The 14,708-nt window shown below is 42.3% G+C and overlaps 3 protein-coding genes across 6 annotated transcripts in view; all 3 read right to left on the bottom strand.

Annotated features, from left to right (window-relative positions):
• LOC127419876 (zinc finger protein OZF-like) overlaps nucleotides 1-14,708 on the bottom strand; it is a 200,693-nt gene that overhangs the window by 47,685 nt on the left and 138,300 nt on the right. The window lies entirely within an intron of this gene.
• LOC127419881 (gastrula zinc finger protein XlCGF7.1-like) overlaps nucleotides 1-14,708 on the bottom strand; it is a 380,158-nt gene that overhangs the window by 342,459 nt on the left and 22,991 nt on the right. The gene's annotated exons all lie outside the window — the stretch shown is intronic.
• Nucleotides 9,697-14,708, bottom strand: part of LOC127420185 (zinc finger protein 271-like) — a gene marked incomplete at its 5' end in the record, with an annotated part of 180,940 nt that continues 175,928 nt past the window's right edge. Inside the window, 1 exon segment of the mRNA XM_051662239.1 lies at nucleotides 9,697-12,087.

The following is a 14,708-nucleotide window of genomic DNA, read 5'->3' as shown; positions in this document are numbered from 1 at the left end:
GATGGGCTTCATTAAATTTATCGATGACTGTGAAGGTAAATGTTATTAAAATGAATTATATTACAAAATTCAACTACCTGCTACAGTCTCTCCCTGTAGATGTCCCCTCTCTTATTTCAAGAAATTTGATAGCATAGCAAAGTCCTTCATTTGGAATGGTAAACATCCCAGATTGCATTTTAATAAGTTACATAGGCCGATTGACAAAGGTGGGCTAGGCCTACCCAAGATTTTGTCTTATTACTATGTGTTCAGTCTCAGACATTTGGCTCATTGGTCACTTCCACCTGAGAGAACCCCTCCCTGGTTTGTTAGTGAACAGGCAGTTCTTGCCCCTATTTCACCATTACAAAGCCTCTCTATCAAAATAATCGGAAAAGTTAAGTTACACCCCGTTATTTCGCATTTACACTCGGTATGGACTAAAGTGTCCAGATTGTTTAAATCAGACACTTATTTAAATGTTGCCTCAACCATATGGCAGAACCCAAAATTGTGTATTGGCAAGTCCCCTTTCTGCTGGCCGGAATGGATTGTGAGGGGGGTTGCTATGCTCGGTGACCTATATGAGAGTGGAGTGTTGAGATCATTTGAAAACTTGGTCCAACATTTTGGGATCCCCAGACCTCTGTTTTATAGGTATTTACAACTGCGCCACCTGCTTTGTACTATTTTTGGGAGTAGCACACACCCCCCTAAGGAGGCGGATGCTTTGGGAGAGGTGATTGCGGCTTTTGGAAAAGGTCATGAGGCATCAGTGTATTACTCCCTGTTAATTCAGAGTCTGAGGGAAGGAGCCTTAACTCCTCTCAAGAGAGTATGGGAGAAAGATTTCAACTTGGCATTGGAGGAAGGAGTGTGGGCTAAGATTCTTAAAAACGTTAAGTCTGCATCTAGAGATGCAAGGGTGTGTTTTATACAATTCAAAATTTTGCATAAATTTTATTGGACCCCCTCTAGACTGTATAGGCTTGGTCTTAAAGACACACCCACCTGCTGGAGATGCCAATCGGAGGATGGAGACATGGCCCATGTTTTTGGTGGTGTGTCGAGATCCAGAAATTCTGGTCAAAGGTTCAGAATTTTGTGTGCGACATGGTGGGCACTCGGGTTTCGTTTTGCCCCAGACTTTGTGTTCTGGGCGATTGGGCGGTCATCGATGTGGGGGATGGCTACATAGAGAACTGGGTTCTGACCTGTGTGATGATCACCAGGCAGGTTATTTTAAGGGGTTGGAGGTCAGCTGGTGTGCCCCCATATCCGGAGTGGAGCACAGAAGTGGGGAGGGTGGCAGCTTTTGAGGAGGTGTCATCGGGAAGACGGGGTGGCTTGGATATGTTTATACAGAAATGGGGCAAGTATTTGGAGTTTTTGGAGGGCTCTCGGGTGGGGTGTGGAGAGCGTAGTGTAATATAGTCAGTATGATTATTATGTGTGTGTATGTATGTATATATGTATGTGTATGAGTATATATATATATATATATATATATATATATATATGTGTGTGTGTGTGTGTGTGTGTGTGTCTGTCTGTTTGATTTTTATTTCTATATATTTACTTATGTTTGACCACAGGGTTGTATTTTGGGGGGGCGGGGTTGGGGAGGGGGGTTTGTGGGGTTTAAATTTTGATTTTATATATATATATATATGTTTTGCATTTCATTGTTATTGAACGTTTTAATAAAAAATGTTAATTACAACAACAAAAAAACACTCTTTGCACCTTGCATCACCTCTGACCCTGCCCAGCCCCCTGAAAACTTTTCATACTCAAATAGATTCGCATGAGAATACACCTAGTGACATCTTAACTCAAGAAAACAAGAAAATTGCCTTCAATTTCATATTGTAATCACAAAAGCTCTGCAACTTGAGCAAGAATTTGACCCATGTAAGTATGTGCCTGCAGTCATTGGGTGTGAAAAGCAACATGTCCATCAAAGGCTTTCAGCCTGACCTGTTGCTGTGCACACAATGCACATGCTCATGCATCTGATACAAGGCCAAATCAAAGGCATGTATTCACAAAAGAGCAGCGAGATGACAAATATCTAATTCCAGAAAACCTCCAGAGACCAGTTGTAATGATGTTGGCGACAGGCAGACGAAGAGACGATGATGAAGTGTAGAACCTAAGTGCAGTTTATTTACAAAACATGATATCCAAAAACCCTGACTACAAATGATACAACAAAACAAAACATAAACGACTTGACTAGACTTGACTATAGACTTTACAAAAACAAAAGATGACTTGACTAAACTTGACTTAACTTGAACAAAACAACAAAGTTACATTCACAATACCTGACCAGAGACAATGGCAAACATGAGGGCTTAAATACACAGACATGGGTAATAAGACAACCAATGAACAGACAGAACTATAAACAATATAACAAGACTAATAAATTTAAACCAATGACAAACTAGAACTGATAACAAAGTAATCAAACAATGAACCAATGAAAACAAGACACATGAACAGGGGAAACACATGACAAGATCACATGAGGGAACAGGAAATCTCATGACAAGGAACAAACATGGCATGAAACAAGAAATACTTTTCAAAATAAAAGACATGAACACAAAACATGAACAAAAACACATCTAGACGTGACATATGCCCCCCTCTAGGGGCGGCTCCCGACGCCCCAAAACAAAGACACAGTGTTCAAGAGGGAGCTGGGGGGGGGGCTTGTGACATGGCATGGAGCAGTTTGGGACTTGGCTGTGACATGGCATGAAGCAGACTGAGGCATAATTGTGACAGGCTCAGGCATTGTTGTGACATGGCATGGAGCAGGCTGAGGTATTGCTGTGACATGGCATGGAGTCTGGGGCTAGGCAGAGACATGGCATGGAGCAGGCTGAGGTTCGGCTGTGACATGGCAGGGAGCAGTCTGGGGTTCGGCCGAGACATGGCAGGGAGCAGTCTGGGGTTCGGCCGAGACATGGCAGGGAGCAGTCTGGGGCTCGGCCGAGACATGGCAGGGAGCAGTCTGGGGCTCGGCCGAGACATGGCAGGGAGCAGTCTGGGGCTCGGCCGTGACATGGCAGGGAGCAGTCTGGGGCTCGGCCGTGACATGGCCGGGAGCCGACTCTGGGGCTCGGCCGTGACATGGCCTGGAGCCGACTCTGGGCCTCGGCCGTGACATGGCCTGGAGCCGACTCTGGCCTGGCCGTGACATGGCCTGGAGCCGACTCTGGCCTGGCCGTGACATGGCCTGGAGCCGACTCTGGCCTGGCCGTGACATGGCCTGGAGCCGACTCTGGCCTGGCCGTGACATGGCCTGGAGCCGACTCTGGCCTGGCCGTGACATGGCCTGGAGCCGACTCTGGCCTGGCCGTGACATGGCCTGGAGCCGACTCTGGCCTGGCCGTGACATGGCCTGGAGCCGACTCTGGCCTGGCCGTGACATGGCCTGGAGCCGACTCTGGCCTGGCCGTGACATGGCCTGGAGCCGACTCTGGCCTGGCCGTGACATGGCCTGGAGCCGACTCTGGCCTGGCCGTGACATGGCCTGGAGCCGACTCTGGCCTGGCCGTGACATGGCCTGGAGCCGACTCTGGCCTGGCCGTGACATGGCCTGGAGCCGACTCTGGCCTGGCCGTGACATGGCCTGGAGCCGACTCTGGCTGTGACATGACGTGGAACTCTGGCGTGGCGGCCATGATGTGGAACTCGGGCTTGGTGACCATGACGTGGGGTAAAGTTGTGGAAGGCTGAGCCGTGGATAACTGGGAAATGACCTCCGTGGTCGTGAACATGGACAGAGACTCGGGAATGACCACCGTGGTCATAAACATGGACAGACTTGGGAATGACCTCCGTGGTCGTGAACATGGACAGAGACTCGGGAACGACCTCCATGGCCTAGTACATGGGCAGAGACTTGGAAACGAAAGCCTTTCTCCTCCGCCTCCTCTGGGAGGCCGAAGTTGGCTCTGGGATGGACGAGGCTGGCAACGCAGGCTCTAGGACGGACGAGGCTGGCAACGCAGGCTCTAGGACAGATGAAGCTTCCAGCTCGTTGGCCGTGGCAGGCGTGGGCATTGACTTGTTGGCCGTGGCAGGCGTGGGCGTTGGCTCGTTGGCCGTGGCAGGCGTGGGTGTTGGCTCGTTGGCCGTGGCAGGCGTGGGCGTTGGCTCGTTGGCCGTGGCAGGCGTGGGCGTTGGCTCGTTGGCCGTGGCAGGCGTGGGCGTTGGCTCGTTGGCCGTGGCAGGCGTGGGCGTTGGCTCGTTGGCCGTGACATGGGACTCCGGCTCGGCATCCGCCTCCCCCACAGTGAACGTAGAACCAGTGATCTGCAGGGCAAGGTCGATATACTGAGTGAGGCTGAGGGAACTGCGACCACCAGGCATCAGGGAAGAAATTGGCTCACTTAATCCGAACAGTCTTTGAGGGTGACCCATTAAAGTCCACCTCGCTGGCCAGAGAGCAGAAGTCCTCCACATATTCCTCCAGGGATCGATTCCCCTGACATAGGCTCAGTAGTCGGACTGCTGAGTTCATGGTTGGGGTCAGGTATTCTGTAATGATGTTGGCGGCAGGCAGACGAAGAGACGATGACGATGACGAAGTGTAGAACCCAAGTGCAGTTTATTTACAAAACGTGATATCTAAAAACCCTGACTACAAATGATACAACAAAACAAAACATAAATATGAACGACTTGACTAGACATGACTTGACTATAGACTTGACAAAAACAAAACATGACTTGACTAAACTTGACTTGGCTTGACTAGACTTGAACAAAACAACTAAGTTACATTCACAATACCTGACCAGAGACAATGGCAAACATGAGGGCTTAAATACACAGACATGAGTAACAAGACAACCAATGAACAGACAGAACTATAAACAATATAACAAGACTAATAAACTTAAACCAATGACAAACTAGAACTGATAACAAAGTAATCAAACAATGAACCAATGAAAACAAGACACATGAACAGGGGAAACACATGACAAGATCACATGAGGGAACAGGAAATCACATGACAAGGAACGAAACAGTTAACACTTTTCAAAATAAAAGACATGAACACAAAACATGAACAAAAACACATCTAGATGTGACACCAGTAATAACATTATTTTAATTTATACTATTTGTGATATAATATAATTGTATTATAATCACATTATAATATGCATTATATTATAATGGCCAAGCATGGCCACAGACGGGGAAAGGTTATACATGGCATGCAGATGTATATACTATACGTGTATATTTGTAATGACACTGCCAACCAAATAACCTTATAGGCCCTGAAAAATTCATGCGATTGCATTTTACTAGTTAGCTATCAGTGCCAAGAGGGAGGGTATACGGTCATTTTTTTGCTGTGCATTAATGCTGTAAAGACAGTGATCCCATCTCCCAGACATGAACATACAGAGCACACACTTTCATTACTACACTCTCATGACATCTTGACCTGGTTCAGACAGTAAAACTATCCAGGCTCAACCACTACACATCATGGAACAAAATAATGGCCTAGATTCTGAAAGTGCTAATCCACTGAAGATCTGGCCTGCCTCTCACAAACACATACCCTCTCTCACATATACGACATTACGAACCTGTTTCCATAAAACAGTCATAATTATGGCTCACATGTCATGCACTATTTACAACTTTCCAACAACTTATTTGAAACACTGTAATGTACATGGGACATGTGCATGGCTACAGTCACACATCAATGATTTAATTACTAATTGCAAGCAAACTTGCCACCCAAATTTCAACATTTCAACCTACATATAAATCGAACCAATTGATTGTTGTTGGCATGGTTGCAAACCAGAGGGCCCCCGGTTTTCAACACATCGCTAATAACAATGCAAGCGTAATAAGAAGTGGATGATATGAAGTGCAGACACTTCTATCGATCCAATACACACTTTGAAAATAGACATGTATCATCGATTGTAACTAGCCATATGTCTGTAACTGTGATTCTACAATCATAGAATTATTATTATTACTATATGCTTGATGCATACCACTGGTGAAAATACTTTGTGGTATGTTTCCTTTAATTTATTCAGACCAAGTATTTCTAAATTCCACTACCACACATCACAGATATCAATAAAAGTATCATAAAAGCGGTCAGATCTGAGGTGCAGGTGCTTCTACTGATCAGTCACGCATTGTTCAGTCAGACCCGTACCATCGAACGTGACTTAGCCTGCAGATCATATGCACAATATTTATTTACTGCTGCTAGACAATACATTTTAGACCTCTGTCTCCATAAGACACCAAGGCATGTTCTAAATGATCTAATAGAAATCTTAGATTTAAACAGGTGTCATGCTTCAGACAAAATGAAAGATATCAATTATTCTGAGCTATTAACCACCATTATGATGTACACTGGAAATGAATTCATTGGTTGCCTTGGGTTTTTTGCCACCTTTCCTTTAATCCATCCAGACAAAGTATTTAGAAATTCCACTAATACACGCTCTATTGGTGTAGTAGTGAATGATCAGATCATCAGATGGGACCATGACCATGACCTTACTGGGTACATGACCTTGAAGGGTACTGAGACCTTATTTACCAGTCGCACTTGCTGTCATGAAACTCAAAACTATGTTGTTTGTACATGAAACACCTTACAGCCTTTTTTTCCTAATGACACTAAACTCAAATTGGAGTCAGATTAATAAAAAATTGGAGTCAGATAAAATTAATAATGGAGTCAGTTGATAAAGTGCAAATTAATAATAAGTGTTTTTGCTTCAGCGCTCAGAAAAGACAGAACAACACAGAAACCATCAGCCATTTTATTGGAATCTGATATCGGACCAATAGTTTGGCCCTTTTTACAAAGCAAAGACATTATTCATGCCAGCAGACTAAAATGTAAACATATGAGTAATATACACTTATAACTAAATTAACTATTCAAAAGAGACTTATCTTAAATGCATAACATAAGTAAAAAACAATAGTTGTTAAACTCCAGATATACTTGCATAGGTGTTCGCCTCTGCTGCTTTCTGTGTATTCTTCACAATTTAAGGGCAGCTCTTACATTCATACAGACAGGATCATCACAGATGTTTTGTAATTTTATGACGAAATCAAAAAAAACATGAAAACATTTGTAACTTCTGAATGAGAGAAGTGACCCGCATGCGCAAAAGAACAATAACAAAGACATCACACGCAGCACACTGTCATACCGAAGGAAACATGGAGGTCAGTGAAATCAGCATTTATGCGTTTTTTTCAAAAGTCATGTTCTGCGGAATCCAGCAAATACGTGAGCAGATAATACGGAGGACGAGGATGAGGAGAAAGAGAACAAAATGTTTAATTACGGCTTTTTGTGGAGCAATGGCTGCTAGTTCTATACAGAGTTGTGTGTGGATGTGGAGTCGGAGCCAGGAGTGGTGACATCATGATGTGAATTGCTTCACTGAAACCGAATTTCAGGATGTTAAGGGCTACTTTTAATTACATCTGTGAGTGCCTCTCCACAACGCTCTCGCGGCAAAACACTCAGCTCAGACGACCTCAAGGAGATAACATCCTGGAGGTCCTACAAGGCTTCCGAACTAGGTGGGGTTTCCCACAGTGTGCCGTAGCGATCAACGGGAGTCATATTCCCGTCATTATCCCTGAAGACAATCACACTGACTACTTCAACCGCAAAGGATGGCATTCAGTTCTTCTGCAGGGGGTTGTAGATCATCAGTTCTGGTAAGCCTATTATGAAACAAACTCACTTCTATAACTTTTCGTTAGCCTACTAGTGCTACCCATCATTAATTGAGTAATCAGTGTGATCCAGGTTTTTAGAAAGCTACATGTAAAGTGAGACTGCACTGCGATAAAACAATAGTCATTGATTGACAACCCTTCAAGTTTTGCATGGATAGTGCTGTCACCCCAAATACTTATGAGGTCTAACATCTCACTGTCCCTCCACTGACTAGCTTCGCAGTTGTCTTCCATATTGCCGAGTACCCGAGTATGACTTCCGCCAGCGCAGAATTGTGACGAATGTCGATCTAGAGTGATGTAAAAGTAGCATGAATTCCAATTAGACTGTTCAGACTGAGGTCGCATTGCAAAAAATCAGACCTGTATCTGATTTAGGACCACATATAGAAGTGGCACAGATCAGATTTGAAAATGTCAGATTCAATGCGCTTTGGGCCGTTCACACTGTCATCCAAGTAACAGACCTGTGTCACATGTGAGGGAAAAAATCAGATTTGGGCCACATTCAGCTGCAGTGTGAATGTAGCCTTTCATGTGAAAACAAATCGGATACATATTACATTTTTTCCAATGTGTCTTCATTCTGAACAGCCAGGTCAGAATTAATGTGATTGTTTTTTTTACATCAGTCTAACTCAACATGGGCACTTGATTTACCACATAATACAATGGCAAGAAAAAGATAGTGAGCCATTTGGAATTACCTGCATTTACAGGTGAAGTCAGAAGTTTACATACATTAAAACATCATTAAAACTCATGTTTTAACCACTCCACAGATTTCATATTAGCAAACTATAGTTTTGGCAAGTTAAGACATCTACTTTGTGCATGACACGAGTCATTTTTCCAAACATTGTTTACAGACAGGTTGTTTCCCTTTTAATTGACTATATCACAGTTCCAGTGGGTCAAAAGTTTACATACACTAAGTTAACTGTGCCTTTAAGCAGCTTGGAAAATTCCAGAAAATGATGTCAAGCCTTTAGACAATTAGCCAATTACCTTCTAATAGGAGGTGTACTGAATTGGAGGTGTACCTGTGGATGTATTTTAAGGCCTACCTTCAAGCTCAGTGCCTCTTTGCTTGACATCATGGGAAAATCAAAAGAAATCAGCCAAGACCTCAGAAAACAAATTGTGGACCTCCACAAGTCTTGTTCATCCTTGGGAGCAATTTCCAAATGGCTGAAGGCACCACGATCACCTGTACAAACAATATTACGCAAGTATAAACACCATGGGACCACACAGCCATCCTACTGCTCAGGAAGGTGACACATTCTATCTCCTAGAGATGAGCGTAGTTTGGAGCGAAAAGTGCAAATCAATCCCAGAACAACAGCAAAGGACCTTGTGAAGATGCTGGAGAAACAGGTAGACAAGTATCTATATCCACAGTAAAACGAGTTCTATATCCAAAGGAAGAAGCCACTGCTCCAAAACCGCCATAAAAAAGCCAGACTGCAGTTTGCAAGTGCACATGGGGACAAAGATCTTACTTTTTGGAGAAATATCCTCTGGTCTGATGAAAAAAAAATGGAGCTGTTTGGCCAGAATGACCATCGTTATGTTTGGAGGAAAAAGGGTGAGGACTGCAAGCTGAAGAACACCATCCAAACAGTGAAGCATGGGGGTGGCAGCATCATGTTGTGGGGGTGCTTTGCTGCAGGAGGGACTGGTGCACTTCACAAAATAGATGGCATCATGAGGAAGGAAAATGATGTGGATATATTGAAGCAACATCTCAAGATATCAGCCAGGAAGTTAAAGCTCGGTCGCAAATGGGTCTTCCAAATGGACAATGACCCCAAGCATACCTCCAGATTTGTGGCAAAATGGCTTAAGGATAACAAAGTCAAGGTATTGGAGTGGCCATCATAAAGCCCTGACCTCAATCGGTAGAAAATTTGTGGGCAGAACTGAAAAAGTGTGTGCGAGCAAGGAGGCCTAGAAACCTTTCTGTCTGAAGGAATGGGCCAAATTCCATCAACTTACTGTGAGAAGCTTGTGGAAGGATACCCAAAACGTTTGACCCAAGTTAAACAATTTAAAGGCAATGCTACCAAATACTAACAAGGTGTATGTAAACTTCTGACCCACTGGGAATGTGATGAAAGAAATAAAAGCTAAAATAAATAATTCTCTCTACTATTATTCTGACATTTCACATTCTTAAAATAAAGTAGTGATCCTAACTGACCTAAGACAGGTAATGTTTTCTACGATTAAATGTCAGGAATCGTGAAAAACGGAGTTTAAATGTATTTGGCCAAAGTATATGTAAACTTGTGACTTCAACTGTATGTATAAATTTGTCTTAAAATCTGGTTAGACCATCATCTAAGGGTGTGATCACACTTGGCAGGTTTGGTTAGATTAAAACGAACTCTCGTGCAATTGCTCTGTTAGTGCGGTTAATCTGAACAAGTGTGAACGCTGCCATCCGAACCTTGGTGCACACCAAACAAGCGGACCGAAAACGCCTGAATAGTGGGTCTCGGTCCACTTCCAAACGAACTCTGGTGCGGTTCGACTGATATATGAACGCAGCATGGACCAAAGGCGTATAAACGGACCAATAACAGGAAGTAATTTGCCTAATACTGACCTCAAGCATACCTGGTTCTTCTCATCATAGGAGCTATGTTGCCCATTACAGTTTGGTACAGGCGTCGGAACTGCCGTCAGCTGTCCTTGAAGCATATCTTTGTTTGTGTGTGCAACGGAGGAATTCCTGCCGCTATTTTGACTCCTGAACACATTTTATTAGCTCTTCGTTTGTTCTCGGCTGGTAAAAATACCACCATATATACATATATAAATCTAACGAGCGCATTTAGCCCAGCAGCCAGCATTGTTCTGGATGTTCAGCAAGTTCCGTCTCAAAATACACGTCATAAAAGCTGTCCAATCAGGTTGTGACTTTTTTCTGATGCCTTTTGTTTTGTATCTTTAGGTTCGGTGTTAAAAATGCCAGTGTGAACGCTAAGCGAACCAGGACTAAATGTATAATTTTATTTTTTGGTCCGGACCAAGAGAACCAAGAGAACCGAACTACAAGTGTGAACACACCCTAAGTTACAATAATGAACAAACACAATCTGTTTTAACTAGGAACACACAAATGATTGTATTATTCTTGTACAAATTGAATACATCATTCAACTATTCAAAGTGTAGGTTGGAAAAAGTATGTAAACCCCAAGACTAATGATGTCAACAAAAGCTAATTAGAGTTAGACAAATGTTCTATAAATGGAGATGATTTAGTACTGTGGCTACTCTCCCTAGAAGTGGCCGTCCAGCCAAGATGACTCAAAGGACACACCGCAGAATGCTCAGTGAGGTAAAAAAGAACCCTAGAGTGACAGCTAAAGACTTCAAGGAATCATTGGAACTGGTAAACATCTCTGTTCATGAGTCTACTATATGGAAAACATTAAACAGGCATGGTGTCCATGGCAGAAGAACACGAAGGAAGCTGCTGCTTTCCAACAAAAACATTGCTGCACATCGGAAGTTTGCCAAAGACCACCTTGACACTCCATAATGCTACTGGGAACATTTTTTGTTGACTGATGAAACTAAGGTTGAGTTGTTTGGAAAGAACACGCAACACTACATATGGCGTAAAAAGGGCACCACATAACATCATGAAAACATCCCTACGGTGAATTACGGTGGAGGGAACATCATGATTTGGAGCTGCTTTGATGCTTTGGGGCCTTGACCGCTTGCCATCATTGAGGGGAAAAATGAATTCCCAAGTTTATCAAGATATCCTACAGGATAATGTCAGGGTGGCTGTGTGCCAGCTGAAGATCAGTAGAAGTTGGGTGATGCAGCAGAACAATGACCGTAAACATTGAAGTAAATCCACTACAGAATGGCTTAAAAACAAAGTCCCAGTCAGAGCCCAGACCTTAACCCAATAGAGATGCTGTGAAATGACCTCAAGAGAGCCGTTCACTCCAGACATCCTAAGAATATGGCTGAGCTAAAGCAGTTCTGTAAGGAAAAATTGTCAAAAATTCCTTCTGAATGTTGTGCAGGTCTAATCTGCAGATACTGGAAACACTTGGTTGAGGTTACTGCTGCTAAATGAGGATCGGTCAGTTATTAAATCCACATACTTTTTCCACAGCACTGTGAATGCTAAACCAGCCAATTCAAAAGGCTTCAAATACTTTTTCTTGACACCGTATGAACTGGTCCATTAATGAGCATCAACTGTTCAGACCAGTGTCTGATATGGGCTATATTTAAAATGTTATGTGAACAACCTTACAACAACAAAAAAAAAAACTCTGATTTGAGCAGAAAATCAGATTTGGGCCACATTCAGCTGCAGTGTGAACTTAGCCAAAGCCTTTTTTTTTTTTTTTTTAAATGTTCTTTGTTAATATCTTTGATGTAGCTGCTCTATTGGGAGTAATTCCATCTCTGGGTTTATCCGAATTTAAAACAATTTACTTGATATCACCTGAAGATAATGTTTGCTAACAGTGACTAATGATAGACCGATATATCAGTTGATATAAAATTTGCCATTTTGCAATTATCGTCATTGGCCAATAACCGTGTTCGCTTGACCAATAAACAGAAGTGTTAACTTTCCCTTGTTTTTGTTTATCTTCAGAAATACATGCTGTTGTTAAAATGCATTACGTATATTGGTAGTTATCGGCCATTGGCTAAAATGCTCTACAGCTTATTGGTATCTGCCACTGAAAAACCCATATTGGTTGACCACTAACTGTGACTATTTGGGCAATACTTTTTTACATGTCTATGTAGATTACTTGCTTTGTTGAAACTATTCCCACATGAAGAGCAGTCGTACAGTTTTCTCCAGTATGAATTCTCTTGTGTGTTTTCAGGTGTTGTGAAAGAGTGAAACTCTTTTTACAATGTGAGCACTTTTAAGGTTTTTCTCCAGTATGGATTCTCTCGTGTGTTTTCAGGTGTTGTGACTGAGTGAAACTCTTTTCACAGTGTGAGCACTTGTAAGGTTTCTCTCCAGTATGAATTCTCTCGTGTATTTTCAGATTATATGACTGAGTGAAACTCTTTTCACAGTGTGGGCACTTGTAAGGTTTTTCTCCAGTATGAATTCTCTCGTGTATTTTCAGTTGTTGTGACAAAGAGAAACTCTTTTCACAGTGTGAGCACTTGTACGGTTTTTCTCCAGTGTGAATTCTGTTGTGTGTTTTCAGGTGTTCTGACTGAGTGAAACTCTTTCCACAGTGTGAGCACTTGTAAGGTTTCTCTCCAGTATGAATTCTCTCATGTGTTTTCAGGTTTTGTGACTTAGTGAAACTCTTTTCACAGTGTGAGCACTTGTAAGGTTTTTCTCCAGTATGAATTCTCTCATGTGTTTTCAGGTTTTGTGACTTAGTGAAACTCTTTTCACAGTGTGAGCACTTGTAAGGTTTTTCTCCAGAATGAATTATTTGGTGCTGTTTCAAAACAGTGACTCTAGTAAAGGTCTTCCCACATTCAAAGCACATATGAACTCCGGCAAAGGTATGAATTTTCTGGTGCTCTTTAAAATAGGACAATTGTGCAAAACATTTTCCACAAAAAGAACACTTATAAGGCTTCTCATTTGTGTGCATTTTCAGGTGTTTTCTTAGGTCTGAATCCTCAACAAATGCTTTACAACAGTTATCATATTCAAATGGCTTTTCTCTGCTACAGTGATGTCGGACATGAATTTTGAGAGAAACTGCATAAGCAAAACGTTTTCCACACTGATGGCACGTGAAAGGCTTTTCTCCAGTGTGAATTCTCATGTGTAATTTAAGGTTGCTTTTCATGGTGAAACCTTTCCCACACAGATGGCACGTGTAAGGTCTCTCTCCTGTGTGAATTCTCATGTGCAAATTAAGATTGCCTTTCATGGTGAAACCTTTCCCACACTGATGGCATGTGTAAGGTCTCTCTCCTGTGTGAATTCTCATGTGTACATTAAGATATCTTTTACATGTGAAATTCTTTTCACACTGAGAGCAGGTAAGAGATTTATTTGCTGCTCTTTTTTGAGGATTTTTTGGTGAGAAATTCTTTTCAGTCTTTGAGCAACTCAAAGATTTTTCTCCAGTTGTAAAATCATGTTTCTCCTCTGCTTCATTCAGCTCTTGACGTTCCTCTTTCACTTCCATCAGCTCTACAATGAACAAAGTAAATGAACAAAAATCAGTTCAAGAGGGACACATGTATTTATTTGTGATTTTTGCTGTGCAAGGTCCATAGATTCACACTAGGGGTGTCAATCAGCTGTCAAATAAAATGTTTATATCGAAATTACATGACATGCCCAGTGGCCCGTTGCACAAAGCTAGTTGATCTAGTGCGATCTGTTTACTCAGAATAAAACCTGCTCCGGAACAGGTTAGCCATGTGGCTTAAGTTGATATGGTGATGAACACAGGTAAAAACTGTCCCAACTTCTTCAGCCTACCTGGGTAGCTACTGAAACCAGCTTTGTGCAACAGGCCACAGCGGCGTCACTAGGGCAAAACATTTGGGGCTTCAACCCTCAATGATGAGTCGAGCCCCAAAGGTTTTTATGCTCTGAACTAGCCAGGTGCTGAGTATAACTGAGGCAGGAGTTAAATAAATGTTGGTTATTAAAATGAAATGATATTAACCTTGAACGATCTATCAATGTACGAAATCTATGAATCAAACTTACTCAGACTGACAAAAACTTCTGCAGCAGTTCTCACTGCTTCATGCCATTTACAAGATGAATGAACCATCAATGTATGAATTAAACTCACTCAGAGTGCCAAGCGTTTCTTTTCCGTGCATCATTTTTATTATATCAGAATCAGAATGAGCTTTTATTGCTCATTCTGATATAATAAAAAAAAATGTATTATATCCATGTATATGGTTACAGACAAATCATACAAAACAGT

This window comes from Myxocyprinus asiaticus, chromosome 29, assembly GCF_019703515.2.
Source record: "Myxocyprinus asiaticus isolate MX2 ecotype Aquarium Trade chromosome 29, UBuf_Myxa_2, whole genome shotgun sequence".
Lineage (NCBI taxonomy): Eukaryota > Metazoa > Chordata > Actinopteri > Cypriniformes > Catostomidae > Myxocyprinus > Myxocyprinus asiaticus.
Note: the sequence above shows the minus strand (reverse complement) of the source record. Positions and strands in the feature narration are given on the sequence as shown.